Raw genomic sequence first — 19,566 nt, 5'->3', positions numbered from 1 at the left:
AAGTTTTTGTTTCAGTAGAGCGTTCAGCAGTTAGGGACGCTGGTATCTGTCCGTGGCACTGAACGGTTCTGACAAGATTCTTAATTGTGGAAAAGTGACATGCAGTTCTACACTGTCATCTGGCGGTGTTGCATTGAAACTGCATTAACAACATATTCTCTTGCAGTATAAAGGTTTGTGTTCAGACTCATCAGTGAATGCATCGCTGTGGGCTTCAGTGCACAGTAGTACCTCACCGAGTCCAGCTCATTGACATTGTTCACAGTCAGGTTAGCTGAATTAGCTTCAGGGTTTAAAGAAGCAGACAGTCTGGGGTCAGTGGCTTCAGGCTTGTCTGTATTGACTGTGCCTCCAGCAATGGAATAGGTTTGTAGTAAATATTGTGGAGAAGTATTCCCATTCCGCTTGTACCATTGCAGGTAAATACTATCACCCTTGATTGCAGTGTATGGACACTGTATTGTGACTGTTTCTCCTTCAGTGTTGCTGACATGGGCAGACAATGATGTCACTGACTCCTTCCCACAAGTGTCTGCAAAGATTAAAGCAATATGTTGGTGTTAAAATCACAAGGTGTATTGAAATGTGAGATGAAATACCTTGTTAACAAGGGAGCCCATAGAAGCAGAAGCAGCAAGCTGTAAGCAAGCAGTAAGATGCAACCAACACTCACACACAAACAATCCCATTAGAATAGAAACCCAGGCAATCACATAACACACGCCATCCATTCAAACAGGATCGCATAACAATTCACTGATATAGCCAGGCAGGCATGTCCTTAACAAGGATCTGAAATGTCTTCAGATAACATGTGAGTTTCATAGAGACACAAGATGAGATGCAATGAGAAGCCGTATAGAGCTCAACCAGTGCAGGTTCGTTAAATGAACTCTTATCTCGTACATTGTATGAAGGCACCCATGTGCAGAGGGATAGTTACCAGCAGGTACAGATACATGTGTGCTGTTTTCTCTAGTAGAGTGCAGGGGGGTAGTTACCAGCAGGTACAGATTCATGTGTGCTGTTTTCTCTTGTAGAGTGCAGGGGGCACTGGCGTAGATTTAGCTAGGGACGGTAGGGACATGTCCCTACCAATGTCAAGGGACCGTTGAATTGTCCCTACCAATAATTTTGATAAATCTGAAACGTCTTTTGTCATGTTATTTTATCCGCTCCACAAAGGGTTAACTCTCTCAAGATCCCCTCATTGCTCCTCCCTCCTCCAAACCCCCCCCAAAAAAAAATAAAAACGGTAATTTGATTGGCTTAGGCACTAGGTTCTCAACCGGGCGGTGAACGTTTGAATAATAACGTACTAGTAATTATAACAGTGACGTGCCAAACGATACTCCCGATTTCGCCCTTTGAGTGCAGCGAGTTATTAAAGAGAGAAAAAGAGATAGCTTTAAAAAGAATGGCACCCTGGGATTTGTACGTGTTTGGTGGGGTTTTGGGGTGTAATCAGCAGACAAGAAAACTACAAATTCCATAATGCATCACTGTAACACGGACTCAGTGCGCGGCTCACGTCAGGGACCAAGCAGAGTGTTCTGTTTTCATTGAGGCGCGAAAGTATACAAGGACTTGGGAGTTAAAGGTGATTCTCCGGGTTTAAAATAAGGAACATTCTAGTCAATCTTAAACGGTGTATATTGTGCCACATTTTTCACATTTATTTTAAAAAATAAGAACAAATGTAATCAGTTAAATTCGATATTTATTTTGTGTTTGTTGGTTAATGCGTTGTCACATTATTTCAATCCTCCTCCTTCCTCCCTTTGTAACTAACTTACTCCTTGCTTGATATTTTTGTATCGTGTGTGTAAAAAGCGAACACGAACATATATTTGATTGAATGGACAGTGTGACTATCCAGGCGGCTAAATAAACGCTCTATATTATATAGGTAGTCATAAAAATATATATATTAAAAAGTCAAATTAACCTGGGGGGGAGGATATAAAAATAAATTTCAGTGGGGCGTGAGTAAAAAACGGTTGAGACCCGCTGGCTTAGGCTGGACTCTGGAAAGACGCTCATCTGAAGGTGCCGCTTGCCGGTCAGTCTGATATGAGTGTGAGCCACTGACTGAATGAAAGCCAGGTGCCGCGGCTGAAGATATTGTCAGCTCGTCAGCAACATAGTTTGAGAGAATAAACCTACCTACCTACCTAATGGGTAGGTAAGTAGGTTTATTACGTTAGCGACCCATTGCTAGCTGCTAACCCCACGTCCTTGGTGGCTAGCTAGCTTGTTTCACAGCTAATCATTATGTGTGTGTGTGTGTGTGAGAGAGAGAGAGAGAGAGAGAGAGAGAGAGAGAGAGAGAGAGAGAGAGAGTCAGTGTGCATGAGCATGTTTTGATATCGTCAACCAACTAACGTTAGCTAATCACTTCAATTTGGCTTTAGGTGACTAAAGCATAATGGCAGCCAAAAAAATAAAGACGGACATAAGGACGTTTTTTTTACAAAAAGTCAAAGTGTAAGTAGGAAGATGTTGTTAAAGTAATAAACACAATTGATAATGATTCTCATAGCAAATGAAAAAATAATTTACTAATGAAGTTACCAGAGTCATACTTTCTCTCTAAACAGCATGCATCAATTTATCATTTTATCGGGCGAATGAAGCAGTGCAACCTGGTAAAAGCAGTACAGAGGCAGGTAGAGCAACAGGGTCGCAGGTGAGGTTTGTAATGGCTTAGTGATAATAAAAGTGAAAGTGTTAGACTCAGTTTTTAGATATATTATTGTTTGAGGCACATTGTGATATGATAGTAGGCTAATGCTGTATAGTAATACTCAACAAATAAAGTTAGCATAGCCATATATTTTCTCTCTATATGGTATGCATCAATTTATTATTTTATCAGGTGAATGAAGCAATGCACCCAGGTACGAGCAGCAGCACAGACACAGGAGAGGTAGGCAGAGCACGTGAGTGTGCATGTGCTCATGCTTGTAGCGCCAGGGGTATTGGTAGCTTACAGTAAGGCTGGGATAGGTTATAATTCAGGTTATTAGTAATTCTATAGCAGGGATGTCAAACCAGCTTCCAGGAGGGCCACTTTATCATAGTGTTTTAAGTGTATACCAGCCAACTTCATGTCAATCAGATTATCCTCGATTCATTCATTTCAAGCCACCAGAAGTGACCATTTAACAGCTGTCTCCTAAAAAATGTCTTCCCGGGGGGACACGCCCCTGAACCCCCCTAGCGACCGCGACTCCACCCCCCTAAAAAATTGTGTCCCCACCAATGTTCAAACCAAACCTACGCCCTTGGCAGGGGGTTAGTTATCATCAGGTACAAATTAATGGGTGCTGTTTTCTCTAGTAGTTTCTACACAAAACACAGGCTGCACTGCCATCTTCAACAGCGAGACTCACTCGGCAGGAAGCAGGAGGTTTTTGTATGAAGTGATATAGAGACTCTCACAGTGTGGGACTCAGAGCACAGAAGTACGTGGCGGAGTCAGACAGCACAGCCGCAATGATATTCAGATGAAAGGTCTTCTCTGTCTTGTCATGAGATGCAGAGAAACGATTTTGAAACCTTGGTGGAATGTCCTCCTGCTTAGAATAGTCACTGAGTATGAGCTGTGGGGCTTGATTGGGATCCTGAATGTACCAGAAGAGAACTGGACTACTGGCAGCTGTGCTATAACTACAGTGTATAGTGGTGTTCTCAGTTTCTTTAACAAGGGTTGAATTTGGAGGTTGAGTCACTGTATCTCCCTGGATCATTTCTAAAAGAGGAAAGATAATCACTGTGAAATCACTGTGAAATTAGAATGAAATAGACTGCAGATACCAGTTGCCTTACATTAAATAGACAGATAAATAATCATTACAACCACAAAGGAAATACATAGTTATGCTTCCTATATGTTGAGAAACTGTAAAATGCTGGAACTGACTACAGATACAGTAACACGAAAGACATTGCCAAAATCTTGTCAAAAGTTGTGTCTAATTGTGTAGCAGTTTATTTACCTATGATTAAACAGAGAAGTATCAAAGTAAAAACAGAGCATTCCTGTTCCATTGTCAAAACTTTCAAACGCCAAACTTCCCTCCAGTGTCTGCTTCAATCTGCAGCTGAAACTGCGAAGAATGCGTTTCTATAGCAGTGATGTCATGAAACCAGTGCCTCGCCCCCACACAGCTGCAGATGTCTCTCAGATTTCATCCATGTGATAATTAAATTCAAATTAAAACATCGTCCAGTGGCATTCTTAGTATCCCTGCTGTGACCCATCTTAGATTGTTTTTATTAAATACAAGATCTCCAAGCAACAAATCTCTTTTAATTAATGATTTTATTTTGGAATTCAATTTAAATATTTTTGAGACTTGGCTGAAACAGGATGATACTATGTCACTAATCGAGGCCTGTCCAACTGGTTTCTCTTTTTATCAGAAAGCGTGCCTCATAGGCCGGGGTGGCAGTCTTGCCACCATTGTTGTTAAGGAGTTTGATCTTAACTATGATAATATTGAAGGTTATTTGTCATTTGAAATCCTACCATTTATGGTTGGTGGTCAATTTCCAACTCAGATTGTAGTAGTTTATTGACCACCCAGACCTAGGTCTTTGTTTTTATCAGATTTCATGACCTCTTATCAACACTTGCTATCAATTGTGATAGGATTGTGGTTTTAGGTGATTTTAATGTACATGTTGATGTGGACCAATACCTCCTTGGAAGAGAGTTTGTGAGATTACTGGAGTTGGTAGGATATTCTTAACATGTATCTGGCCCGACTCATAATCATGGCCACACACTCAGGATCAGTCGACGTGCTGGTAGATAACTATAACACCACCCATGGTAACATTTTAGACACCGTAGCACCTGTTAAAAAAAAAAAAAAAAGTTTCTCAAAAGATTCTCCCTGTGGTATAATGACACAACACATTTACTTAAACATGCCGCAAACTGGAATGTAAATGAATAACACCAAATCACTGGTCTGTCCACTTGTGTTTGCTGAAATATGAGACAGCATTATTCTCAGTGAGATCATCTTACTATTCTACTCTTATCAAATCAAATAAAGACAATCCAGTTTATTTTTGCAAAACTAACAAATAAACAGAAGATGTCCCATGTAAACATCCTATTAACAACAAGCAGTAATGATTTTATGAACAATTTTAATGAAAAAATAATTGAACCCTCAGTTCTTGATCATCTAGACTTGACTGCAGCCTTTGACACCATTGATCATCCTATTCTGATGAACGTCTAGAGAAGGTTGTAGGATTATCAGGCAGTGTCTTGTCCTGGTTTAAATCTTATCCTTCTAACAGGTTACAATATGTCAATACACGTGGTGTCCCACAAGGCTTTGTTATTGGACCCATTCTGTTTGCTTTATATACGCTGCCTCTGGGTGCTGTTGTCCTAGACATGAGGTCAACTCTCATTGCCATGCTGATGATACTCAACTCTATTTATCTTTGAAGCCAGGTGATATTAAGTCATTTAATCCTCTGATAATATTACAGTGGCCTGAAGGAACCACGTGCTTCTTAAGAGAAGTCGTTTTTTTTTTTTTTTTTTTTTTTAAATGTTTTATGGATTACAATTATTTCTTCGAGTGTATAAAGCAATGTTGGCTGAACAGCGGGTGTAAACGATAACGGAAAGTTGCTCTGAGATGACACCTGGTTTTTGATAAGCCTCTTGAATGAACTGCATCGCTGTGGGCTTCAGAGCACAGTAATACACTGCCGAGTCATTTAGTCGGAGGTTCGTGATCTTCAAAGAGGTAAATTTGACAGCAGTGTTAAGAGATGTTGAAAGACGATCTTCATTTTCGTTTGCTTTATTCTGCTTCGTTTCGCTCCCGGTTTTGTACGTCTGGATTATATATTTCGGGGCGCTGTTTGTGTCCTGCCGATACCATTACAGGTATTGAATACCGCCACTGATGGTGAGCTCGTAAGTACAATTGACAATACTGTCTTCTCCCTCCCTCGCAGAGATCGATGCTGGCAACTGGGTTACCTTGTCTTGTAAAGTCGGTCCTAGAAATACATTGCGAGGAAATAAATACAAACATAAATACATTTACAGCATATTTGCCATTGCCGGAGGCTGTTACATAATGTATTTATACATACATAAATACAATATTTACCATACAATGCCATGAGACACATTAGAAATGTTAAGTCCATATTCATGATTGCGATCCCGAAGCTGGAATGTATGTTGCTGCTCTTGTCTGGATGACATGTAGAGGTGCAGTCGCAGGGCTCTGGAATCCAGGGCAGCTCCACTCTGACGCTGCTGACGCGAGGGCGGAGGGTTTATGGGAGAGGAGACACGGAACTACGGAGCTATGACCTATTTGTACGGTGGTGTGCTTGGTGTTTGATAACTTCAAAATTATGACTGCGATTCAATTTAGTTGTTTATTATTATTATTATTATTATTATTATTATTATTATTATTATTATTATTATTATTATTATTATTATTATTATTATGCCATCAATCTACACATTTTACAAGAGAGTGTTGCCATGTTAATGAAGGTACAGTAATGATGATAATAGATAGGAAGAGCAGATTAACTGTGACGTACAAACAGCAGCTCTGAAGACATTAACAGTCTCTTCAGAGGAAATCTAAAGAAACAGCTGAGACTTTAACATTGTCATATAAGATGCGTGTGTGTTTATGACGCTGGCAGGCACCCAGACTAACACATTATATAAGATGCGTGTGTATTTATGACGCTGGCAGGCACCCCGAATAACACATTATATAAGATGCGTGTGTGTTTATGACTAGAAAAGAGCTGCTCTGGTCGCTATCCACGGTGCTGAATCATCCTGCTAAGAAACAAATTAAACGAGTAAAAGACTTTCAAATCAATTGTCTTCTGTTATTAGCGCATCGTTACTGGCAACATCAGCACAGCTCATATAATAGGTTTGTGATTGCTGTGTATCTTGTTTTATTGTGTTTGTTAATTTGTACTTCAATTACAGATATGAAGATTTTTTTCGAGAAAAAAACGTATTACTTTATCTGTGTATGAAAAATTGCACATCATGATCGTTTATTTGTAGTAGTGTTGACATGCACCAGAGACACGTTTTTGTCAGCAGCTCAAGCCTGCCTCCTTCACTGTGGGCCGCAGAGCGCAATAGAAAACTGCAGAGTCTCGCATCTGTATCCCGCTGATGTTTAAATACGTGTATTTATTCGGTGTGTCAAGTAAAGCCGAGAATCGATCTTCAACACCTGGTGCTTTATTCCCATCTTCAGGCACACCAGATAGTTTGTACCGCTGGAGAATGTATTTGACTCGCTCTCCTGGGTCCTGACGGTACCACTGCAGGTATATGTTGCTGGAAGCTGAATGGGTAAAATTGCAGTGTATTGTAACTGACTGGTCTTCTGGTGCATGCAGTGCAGCAGGCCATTGTGTAACAGAGTCTTGATCTTCAAAACTGGAACCTGTGGAACGGGAACAAGAGGTGATTTTAGGCTACAACACAACAACGTGCGGTCAGAATTATTATTTTGTAAATTGTTATTATAAAGAGGCCTACAATGTAGCACTACAGCGAGATATTGTACCTATAATTCCAAGAACTGTGCACAGAAGAAGAAGCAGGTCCATGTCTGCAGGCACTCTGCAGTATTGAATTAGTGCAGTGATGAATATCGATGAGGGGTCTGTGTATTCGTCTGTTTAAACCTGTTATTCTAACTGAGATAGTGAGTGCACTGCATGTCTATGCTGTCTCATCTCCTTATGCTGGGCTGACCTAATTTTACTGAAATGGGTGTGCTGTACCGCCATCTACTGGCTGCAAATAAGACTACATATGCTAATGAGTTCCAGAGCATTTGGTTAAAAGATTGAGTCGCCAGTTTATTATGGATCTACTCTAGTCGAGGCTTTTCTATATATAGGGGCTGGTCGTATGAACAAGGCTACAGATGGATCTGCTCAGCACAGCGATGTATTTAATAATATGTACTGTGTAGAATAGGATAATCCATGTTGGTACATAATAATAATAATAATAATAATAATAATAATAATAATAATAATAATAATAATAATAATAACTCAGTTATTCAGTTCTACAGAACAATAAACTCTGAGCAGTTAATAATAAGCAGGTTTATTCATTCACCTATTTCATTAAGTTTTGGTCTGGTGTTGTATTATTCAGCTGCACCGTAAGCCTGACATTACATGTTGCAATGGCTGTGTTTGCTCTTACACAGTAATATGCAGTACAATATTTAAAATTATGAGGCCGCCAACATAGTCTTATCCACAAGAGGGCAGTATAGACATTTGACAAACAGTTTATCTTTAATTAAAGTAACCATAAATACATTCTGTGACTCATAGCAAACACAAATTAACTTGAGGGATCACTCACAGACTGATTGGTGTGCAGTATATATTCAGTAGATTCCCCATGGTTTTTTTTTTATACCAGAATAGATAAGGGCTGCTGTCTGTTGTATTATATTGACAGGTTAATATTATTTAATTTCCTTCAGGTGTCAATATCTCAGCTGGAGACTGTGCCACTGAATCTCCAAAACTTCTCTCTGAAATACAGTTCAATAAATCCATGTTATAGATATAGAATATGTGTGCACTCCAATGTGAATAATGCGAGTATTTGAATTGAACCCAAGCCCTGCATACACACCTATCAGAATCAGCAGAAGAGCTGTAGTGAGAACACTGCGCTGCTGATTTCCTTGCCCCGTGCTCGGTGCCTGTGTGAGTGCAGAATGAGGAGAGCTCAAGAACTGCAGTGTTGGAAGATGAGACAGAAGCTGCACACGTGACCGATGATGCAGGTTAGAACTATTCCACACTGGAGTGTTCACTGGAGACATGATGATATGAAATGACACGAGTGATGTGCACTTGAAGCAGCTGCAGTGTGAAGCAGGAATACTTTACAATCCATGTGGAAACATTGTGGATTCAACCTTAAGATCTAAACAATATGTTGCATCAATGTACTGTACCCCTGACACTATCTATCTAAAGTATCTAATTATACATTCTGAATGTCATCTTCAAGTAACTTCATTGATATAATATGATATGTAACTTCAGTACATAATAATTTTGAAACATAAAAAATGCTGTCCTTATATTTGTAGCATCATTTAGAAGTGTAGTAAAAAGACTGCATTTTATTGAAACAAATATGTTGTATGTGTCAGTGCAGCCAAACAAACTCACTAAAACTGTGACTGATTAGACAAAGCTGCCATCTGCTGGTCTGCTTTAAACATTTCTTTATTGATTTGGATGTAAAAATACAATTAGTGCTTAATGGTAGCTGATAATTGACTGACACTCAATGAAAGTATTAATTATTTTTGACTGCTCTGCATTGCAAAGGGTCGCATTCGACTGTATATTATTTCAAATGAAGGATCGCAATGAGACAGTAGTGTAGTTTCACTTTTGTGCCTGTAGGGGTCATAATACAAGTCAGTGATGCATCTATTCATTTTTCTCACTCGAGATTTCCCCTGAGATAACATTCATGGGGTTTCCATTCGCTCAATTTATTTTACTCAATTAAACTGGGCTTTTCCCTCGATATCATGTAAACTGTTCCCTCGACGTCATGTAAATTAATGGGAAAGGTGGAGGTTGATATGTAAATTAGCTATGCTAAAGTACTCGTGCAGTTTTTGAAGCTTACTCGGGGAGCAGTGTGGAGTAGTGGTTAGGCCTCTGGACACTTGACCGGAGGGTCGTGGATTCAATCCCAGGTGGGGGACACTGCTGCTGTACCCTTGAGGAAGGTACTTTTACTAGATTATTCCAGTAAAAACCCAACTGTATAAATTGGTAATTGTAGGTAAAAAAATGTGATATTTTGTAACATGTGTAATTTGCCCTGGATAAGGGCGTCTGCTAAGAAATAAATAATAATAGTAATACTAGTGAAAATGTGTTTTCCATGCGCAGAGACCTGAATCTAAGCTGCTGTAATAAAGCAAAATACCTCGTGCCTGGCTGGTTAATAATGTGTTTTACCACACTTGCCCAAATTGTTTTTCAAATGTCATTAGTACTGAATACCATTTCAATGAATGTATATTACAACTCATTAATTAAAAATAAACTCAGTGGTATAAAATAAAACTCACCAACAGATATTGCAGATCACCATGGCTGAAAACCTGCGGAGATGTAATATATATATATTACTTTCATTCCGGCAATAAAGCATATAGGGGATCAGGTGATGCTGCGTATACTACCCTGGCTTAGAATGGCTGACAGCTGCTGAGGACCTGTCCAGACGGCTGACAGCTGCTGAGGAAGCTTTCAACACCACGCTTGGGCAAATGCGGGTAGTGGGCACTTGAAAGGGAGGTGGCAGATACTGGTGAAACAGACTGAAATGCAGCATTAGTTCGTTCCCAAAATTGGCACTGCCTGCTATGACAGACGGGGAAGGTTACCAGTGTTGCCAAGTCTCAAGACAAAAAAAGCGACACTGCCTTTCAAAACAAGCCCAAAACAAGCGACCCGTGTTAGAGTATGGGTGTTTATGCAAGTTCCAACCAATGACTCTCAAAAACAAGCCCAATTCTGCTTATTATAAGCGGACTTGGCAACTGTGAAGTTTACCTCAGTCGCCAGTTTCAATTTGACAGCAGCGATCTGAGGAGGCTCGTGCTGTCAGAGAATCTCTCCTTTCTTTTAAGTTGTGTTGGATTTACTGTTGTGCCAAATATTAATGATGCAAACAAATAAAACACCATAAATACGTTCATTTACAATTTTATTTGGTCAGTTCTGAGGCAGCATCAACAACTTGTTGGATGTTGTTGCGCTGTCTTGGGCGATCGAGCTGGTTATGATATCCAGTTCACAAACTATATTTACTAACGTGGAAGGCAGACACGCGCTGACTTTGGACATAGCTGCGATCAAAAATAAAAGAAAAGTACAGGAATTAATTCAGTTAGCCATAAACAAATGATTCGCTCAGGTAACCCTGCAAGAGGAAGGTTTCTTCACAATGTGAAAACGAGAGAACGGCAAAACTGTTTGTAATTGAAAAAGAATCCAAAAACAACACTATGAGGTTACACTGATACTGGCTCTTTAATGAAATCCCAGATCAAGCACTTGTTTATTCATTTCCACACACAATGCTCATTGTGCTTCACCATAACCTGCTCTCTTATTCCAATTCTATGAAGAGGGAACACATTTCCTAAGAGTGCAGAGAAGAAAGTGACTCAAAATGCAAACAGTTTGCCTGCACTGAAACCACTTCCTTTATAATGGACTCATGCCAATGATAGTGTGTGGAAGCAGTTCAACACGACTTTCTTTCATCTTTTACCAGGTAATGGGCCTGTGCCAGTTAGTGCTGAGAGAGTTTCTGTATAGCGTCCCAATGAGTTTTCACACTGTGCTATCCTCAGAGCACAGTGATAGATTGCTGTGTCGCTCAGAGCAAGTTTGGAAATGGTGAGTGTAGTAGAAGAGCTGTCTGCTGTAGAAGTGAACCGGCTTTTAGCAAAGTCTGCAGTGTGAGAATAGCTACTCCATGAACCAACTCCTTTCCGCAGTATGTATTCCAGGGCTCGGTTTGAGTTCTGCCGATACCAGTAGAGAAGAACATTGTTTCTACTTGCAGTATAAGAGCAGCTGAGAGTTACTGAATCTCCTTCTGTTCTGGACTCTGCTGTCTGTTGAGGACTGATGGAATCCCCACTTGTCATGACTGAACATTGAGGAGAAAAATAACATTTAATAGTCAGAAACAATAATAATAATAATAATAATAATAATAATAATAATAATAATAATAATAATAATAATAATAATCTTTCTTGTTGTGTTGAAATTACCTGGCAGGATAATAAACATACACATGATTAATGGATCCATTTTAGCTCAGTGCTGATTTCTTTAAGAACAGAATAGAAAGGTTCTGTCTCTGTGTTGATTCTGGTGCTTTTCTCTTCACAATGCTGCTCTGAAATATTCTGCTTAGAGGTTTTGAACATCAAATGTCTGTAACCAATCAGCAAACAGAAACAGAAACAGATGATGTAAATGTGATGTAATCATGTATCTCTGCGGTTCATAGTTGTGGTTACCATCTTGTTTTATCAACACCTTCATTAGCAGTTAACTGGATGCAAGTCAAAGAGGTTTCAATTCTTCATTGACTAACTGCAGCCACCCTACCCACTTTTCAATTAACCTTCCCAGAACTCAGGAAATCCAGCACTCACAACATTATAATGTGCACTGTGGTTACCCTTCTACACAGAAGAGATGTCACTGGAAATGCCATCAGCATTGTAATCACTAGCCTCTGTACACTCCAGGGTTTTTGTATGGGTAGGGCACTGCTTTATAACACTGTGCTGGTTCTATTGCACAGTAGTAGATGGCAGAATCAGACACTGAAGGCTGTATTGTCAGGGAGCCAGTTTTAGATGAGGTATCTACTGCTGGTGTATATTTCCCTGAATCGTCTCCATTTGTTCCTGTGCCCCAGGCTTGGTTGATGTATTTTAAACCCTGGTTAGGAGCTTGTTTGTACCATTGCATTATATTAAGTAACTGATAGTTACAGTTTTCCAAACTGTTTCTCTTTCTAAAATTTGTGAATCATGGCTTTGAGTCACCTGGTCTTCACTGTGCACACCTGAATCAAAATAACACAAAATATAAATCACAGATTAACAAATCATAAACACACAAACACACTAACAAGTAAAGCGATGATCATGGCTTTTTCAGAGTACACACCTGATAAAATCAAGCAAAGAATGACACATTTCAATCTTATAATTTAGTAATCCAGTGTGTTAATTTGAAGAGAGAAACACACGTGGATGAATATGCACCTTTCTCTTCATACCAATCTAGCCTTTAGATCACGTGCATCCATTCACAGTGGTGTTTGTCACAGCTATATCCTGTTGTTTAAAATATATGTGCTGTGGCATGTTCTGGTAATAAAGTAACCACCTTGCTTGTTATAGTTTAATCTGTTCACTGTAGTGATCGTGAATCTGTAATGCTTTCAATATGGAATGATTGATATCAAAATCAAGGGCATTTTACTGCATCTCATTTAACGGCACTATACTGGTATATATCATGAATGGTACAGTGTATTCTAGATGGGATCTGGGGGTTCAAAGTTCTGAGTGATGTTTACAATAGAAATACAAAAGAACACAATGCCAGGAGTGTGTATACTGTGGATGAATCCTCTCACAAGCCAATGCCCTGAGGTGAGGTGCAGTTACAACGCTAGGGTTTAGACTCAAGCCAGTTAGTGTGATGCAGGAGTTGTGCAGCATTTACAAGATGAGTGTAATCGTGCCTCCTACAGTATCTGCTGGGTAATGGTGTTAATCTTTGAATACATTTCAATATCATTTTGGCAGCAGTATGGATGTTTTGCAACCGCAAATCACGTTGCATGTATCCATACATCAGCCCCTTTATGTCCTATTTTTGTGTACACCCACATGTGACAGGGTGGATGAGTGATGACGTCCCGGTAGTCTCCCTCTGCTGGTAGAGGTGGGAGCGACACACAGTCCTCCCTTGGAAGTGGAGGTGGAACCAACAGGTATTCTCCCTCTGCTGGCAGATGCCTGGGCTGTGGACCTTCAGCCTTCCCCGTCTTGGGTTGTGGACGCACCGACTCCCCCCTCTTGGGCTGTGGATGCACCGACTTCCCCCTCTTGGGCTGTGGACGTTCGGGCTCTTCCCACTCAGGCGCAGGACTTTCAGTCTTCTCCCACTCAGGCGCAGGACATTCAGGCTTCTCCCGCTCCAGGTCTGTGTCCTGGAAGACCTCCAGGCAGTGGTGCTCCTCATGCCCGTACCGCATGCAGTGGAGGCACCACTCCTCTTCCTCCCATGCCTTCCTTCCTCTCTGCCTCCTTCTCCTCACCTCTATTTGGGTGGGGCAGATGGCCACCGTGTGCCCAAACTCCCCACAACCAGGTGTGACCGAGTGCTCTTGAGTGGCATGTTTGGTGACGTCATGGACCAGGAAGTAACAGAAAACAAACAATGAATGGCGGATGAAACTGCAGCGTTACGGCGCTCAGTGTTTTTATTAAACAATAACAAAATAAAAGATTTAAATAAAACGAAACACTACAAAACAAAAAGGCGTGTTGGCCAAACAAATAAACAGAAACAAGTATATTTAAATATAGCAATTGTTTTTGACAGTTGTTTTTCGCTCTCCTCTACTCGCTTTCCCATACTCTCCACTGTACACTCTCCGCCTTAACGCGGACAGCTGGAGGCTTTTATATTCTGGCCGAGGGGTTAACTAGCTGTTGATTATTTTATTACCCCTTGGCCACAGTCTGCACGAGTTTAGTAATGATGCGTGACTGTAATCTAGTTAAATAAATCACTAGCTGATCAGTCACGCATCCTCACAAGGTTTTTAAAATTTAAAAACAATAACAAATACGCAATGCTTTTATCCGCGCCACAAACAATAATACAAATAACAAAACAGTGCACATATATACAGTATATATATATATATATATATATATATATATATATATATATATATATATATATATATATATAGGGGCAGGACACTCCGCCACACCAGGGCACTTAATTAATTCAGGAAATGGCCACCTTCTTCACAAGGTTTTTTTTTTTTTAATTCCGGTGGATGGGGCCACACTAGTAAACAAAATAACAAAACAAACCGCTCTGCCACTATATTTATACATAAATACAAAAACAAATAAATACAAAACAATAACCTGCACAAGGGCGGAGGGGGAGACCACGTTCTGAAAATAATTTTTTTGGGACATTCATAAAGATGTATCTCTGAATGTATTTCACATTCTGTGCTATTAATGTATTGTCATCTCCTTATTGCCTGGTATGTGCCTTGTTTAATGAGGGAAGCATTGTCTGATGGTGAATATTGAACTTTAAACACTGAAAAATTATTGTCGTACACTGCCCCCTAGTGGGAGTTCATTTGAATTGCAAGGTAACAGAGAGATTATATAATAGTTAACAAGCCTAGAAATGAGCAGTCGTATGAAATAAGATACAAAAAACAATCCATCAATCTTGACGCAGTATCTAAAAACACTGAGGTAACAAGGCAGATATTTTCCTAAAAATAATGTGAAAGTTGTTAATGGTGAACTGCACGTGTTGTGTGCACGTGGATATGGGGGCTAGATAGTTCGTGTAAAAATGAATGTATTTTTTAACGCTTCTTTAAACATGTTTATTAAAAGTTGTTTGTCTTTTTAACACATTAAATACATGTAAACATCTAGCACATTGTTGTGTCTTTGTAAACTAAATATATGAAAGTTCATTTTTTTATTAACATCATACATGCAAACATCATACAAATATGTTACATGTTGTAATATGTATCGGTATTAAACTACCAGACCGTAAGAGGGTGCAGGGGGGGTAGTTAAGAAGAATGTCTGAGTAGCTTCTACACAGAACACAGGCTGCACTGCCATCTTCACCAGCGAGACTCAATCGGCATGCAGCAGGAGGTTTTTGTATGAAGTGATATAGAGACTCTCACAGTGTGGGCCTCAGAGCACAGAAGTATGTGGCAGAGTCAGACAGCACAGCCGCAGTGATATTCAGATGAAAGGTCTTCTTTGTCTTGTCATGAGATGCAGAGAAACGATTTCGAAACCTTGGTGGAATGTCCTCCTGCTTAGAATATTCATTCAGTATGAGCTGTGGGGCTTGATTGGGATCCTGAATGTACCAGAAGAGATTTGGATTACTGCCTGATGTTAAATCATATTTACAGTGTATAGTGGTGTTCTCTGTTTCTTTAACGAGAGTTGAATTTGAATGTTGAGTCACTGTATCTCCCTGGATCATTTCTAAAAGAGGAGACAGAAAGATAATCACTGTGAAATTAGAATGAAACAGACTCCAGATACAAGTTGCCTTACAGTAAATAGATACATAAGCATTACAACCGCGTCAAATAAATCAATAATCATTACGATCTATGTACAGCAGACATTGACAAACTGTAAAATGATGGAACAGAGTTCAGATAAAATAACATGAAAGGCATTGCAAAAATCTGGTCAAAATGTTTGTCTAATTGTGTAACACTGTATTTACCTATGATTAAACAGAGAAGTATCAAAGTAAAAACAGCGCATTCCTGTTCCATTGTCAAAACTTTCAAACGCCAAACCTCCCTCCAGCGTCTGCTTCAATCTGCAGCTGAAACTGTGAAGAATGCGTTTCTATAGCAGTGATGTCATGAAACCAGTGCACCGCCCCCTACACAGTGCACGCCTTTATTGCATCATCACTCTGTTTCGTTCTTGGTTAGTGCAACCAAGATTCAGTTTTGATCAGCTGAACATGTCTATACAATACAAACTGCAATTATTTAGTAAACTTTATAAACTGCATTTACAAAAGAACCCGAGAGTACATAACATTCATCCTGGACATGTTCTTTAACTCATAATGGACAGAAATGATGTTTTGTTTTTCAAAGGTACCTACAGCACGGTATGTCCTATTTTTGCATATATACACATCTAAACGGGACATTTATAAAGAAATGAACATTAACGTACCATAGTTATAATTAGTACTTTGTTTTTTCCATACTTGACATTCTCCACTTTGCTCAAGCTTTATTCATTTCCTTCTCCAAATATTCGGGATCAATATGATTTTGGTCTCTGTAATCCAGTGGTCCTATAATGTTATGATGCAATGAAATATATATTTCAGTCGGTATCACTGATAAAGCTTGTTTTAAAGCTTGGACTTTGATTCCCCTTAATGGTGGTTCTAGTGGATCAATGGTTCAGTTAAGAAACCAAGCAATGTTTAATGTTTTATGTTTTATGTATTACTGTTATTTCTTAGAGTGAATAAGGGAATGTTGACTGAACAGCAGTAAACTGGTGGTGATAAAGGATAAAGGAGAGTTAATCTGAATTGACCGGTTATAGTCAGTTTTACTGGCGGTCCCCTAACCCTTTCCAGCCCAGAGATGACTATTGGAATCACTGTTTTAGGGTCTTAGATTTCAGTATTTGTGGTCATTTTTTTGTCAACATTGGTAGTAATAAAGGCAGGTATTGGTTAAAATCTGGACCAATGGCAAGGGGTATTAGAGAATGGGTGTTTGCATGGTCACGTGACTTAGAGTGCATTAACTGTAAATCCTCCTATTCTTCTAACTTTATTTGAACAGTATTTAAAACAAATGTTATTATTTGTTTATTTAGCAGACGCCTTTATCCAAGGCTACTTACAGAGACTAGGGTGTGTGAACCATGCATCAGCTGCAGAGTCACTTACAACTACATCTCACCCGAAAGATGGAGCACAAGGAGGTTATGAGACTTGCTCAGAGTCACACAATGAGTCAGTGGCTGAGGTGGGATTTGAACTGAGGACCTTCTGGTTACAAGCCCTTTTCTTTAACCACTCGACCACACAGCCTCCTACTGGACCACGTAGACTCCTATATTATAGTTATTTATATAATATATTATATAATAATATATTATATAGTTATTTTTCTACAAATATGTTTTATAGATATTTGTACCTAGTGTCAAAAAATATTTGATTATTTTCAAAATAATTGTAATTATTTTCATGAAGCATAAAAATGTGTGATGCCAAATGGAGTCAGTGGGCCTATAGCATGACAAGCACCTCTGCATGCACTGCAGTGCCCCATGTGATGTGTGCATGTTTTTCAATAAATATGATGCTTTAATTAGTAAATTATGGCATTTAAGTGCTTTTTAGTTATAGTATTATTTGTTATAAATATTTATTTATTAATCACTGTTCATATAGTGCTTTAAACAAAGCGCTTTACATAAATGATAAAACTATGTGCCAGTGGCAGGGTAGGGTTGAGAGATAATTTATATATTGAAATATACATTTTGACAGCAGATATTGTCTGCTAAATATTGTGTAGTTATGTCTGTACTAAAGATAAGTTACATTTTATCATTTAGATGGCAGGGATACCTACAGGTGTGTTCTACAGGAAAGCACAGACTAAATACATAGCGGTACCTGCAGGAGATCAGTCTGTTGCTAGCATTGAGTCAGATGAGGAAAGGGAAAAGCAAACTCCAGATTATGAAGTAGGAAGTAGTGAAAGTGCAGGTCAGCTTCCAGATATTGGGACTTGAGGTAGAAGTGTTTGATGGGGAACAATGTGATACTGAGGATGAGGATGAGGACTATGTACCTCAGCCAGAAGTAAACCATTTCAAAATGTTCCAGATTTTGTTTGCAAATTTATATAGTATTATCTTTTTAAAAACTATTAATTGTTTTTTTTTTAACCTTGATATGTTAAAAAAAATGTCCAAGACAATTCAAGTACCTTTTGTTGAACAAAAAAGTGAATAAATCACATAAAAAATGTATGGACTTTTTCTTCTATGTGGCCCAATGATGCCAAATGTACTCATGTTAAATTTCCAAAATAGAATATTCAATTGCAAAAAAACATCCAAATTTGGAATATCTAAGGTATTTTCAAGTAATTTTATGAATGACTTATTTTTCTGATGTGTAGAAATTAATGTGTGCTGGAAAGGGCTAAGTGTCTGAAGTCTCTGTAGTTCGCCGAGCAAGGAGCTGCGCTGGTCGCTATCCACGGTGCTGAATCATACTGCTAAGAAACAAATAAAATGAGTAAAAGACTTTCAAATCAATTGTCTTCTGTTATTAGCGCATCGTTACTGGCAACATCAGCACTGCTTATATAACAGGTCTGTGACTGCTGCATATCTTGTGTTCTCGTGTTTGTTAATTTGTACTTTATTACGGAATGCAGAAAAAATTTGAGAAAAAATTGCATTGCTTTTTATCTATGTATGAAAAAGGGGCACATCATGATCGTTTCTTTGTAGTTGTTTTTACAGACAATCTGAGGCTGTAGTCACACAGAACGGCCAGCAGACTACAGGCGTCTCATTTTCATCAACACCATAGACACGTTTTCGTCAGCAGCTCAGCACTGCCTCCTTCACTGTGGGCCTCAGAGCGCAATAGAAAACTGCAGAGTCTCGCATCTGTATCCCGCTGATGTTTAAATACGTGTATTTATTCTGCGCGTCAAGTAAAGCCGAGAATCCATCTTCAACACCTGGTGCTTTATCCCCATTTTAAGCCCCTCCAGCTGGTTTGTACCACTGGAGAATGTATTTGACTCGCTCTCCTGGGTCCTGACGGTACCAATGCAGGTATATGTTGCTGGAAGCTGAATGGGTAAAATTGCAGTGTATTGTAACTGACTGGTCTTCTTGTGCATGCAGTGCAGCAGGCCATTGTGTAACAGAGTCTTGATCTTCAAAACTGGAACCTGTGGAATGGGAACAAGAGGTGATTTTAGTCTACAACACAACAATGTGCGGTCAGAATTATTATTTTGTAAATTGTTATTATAAAGAGGCCTACAATGTAGCACTACAGCGAGATATTGTACCAATAATT

Source organism: Acipenser ruthenus, chromosome 11 (assembly GCF_902713425.1).
Source record: "Acipenser ruthenus chromosome 11, fAciRut3.2 maternal haplotype, whole genome shotgun sequence".
Taxonomy (NCBI): Eukaryota; Metazoa; Chordata; class Actinopteri; order Acipenseriformes; family Acipenseridae; genus Acipenser; species Acipenser ruthenus.
The sequence above is the reverse complement of the archived record's forward strand: the minus strand, read 5'-3'. Positions refer to the sequence as shown.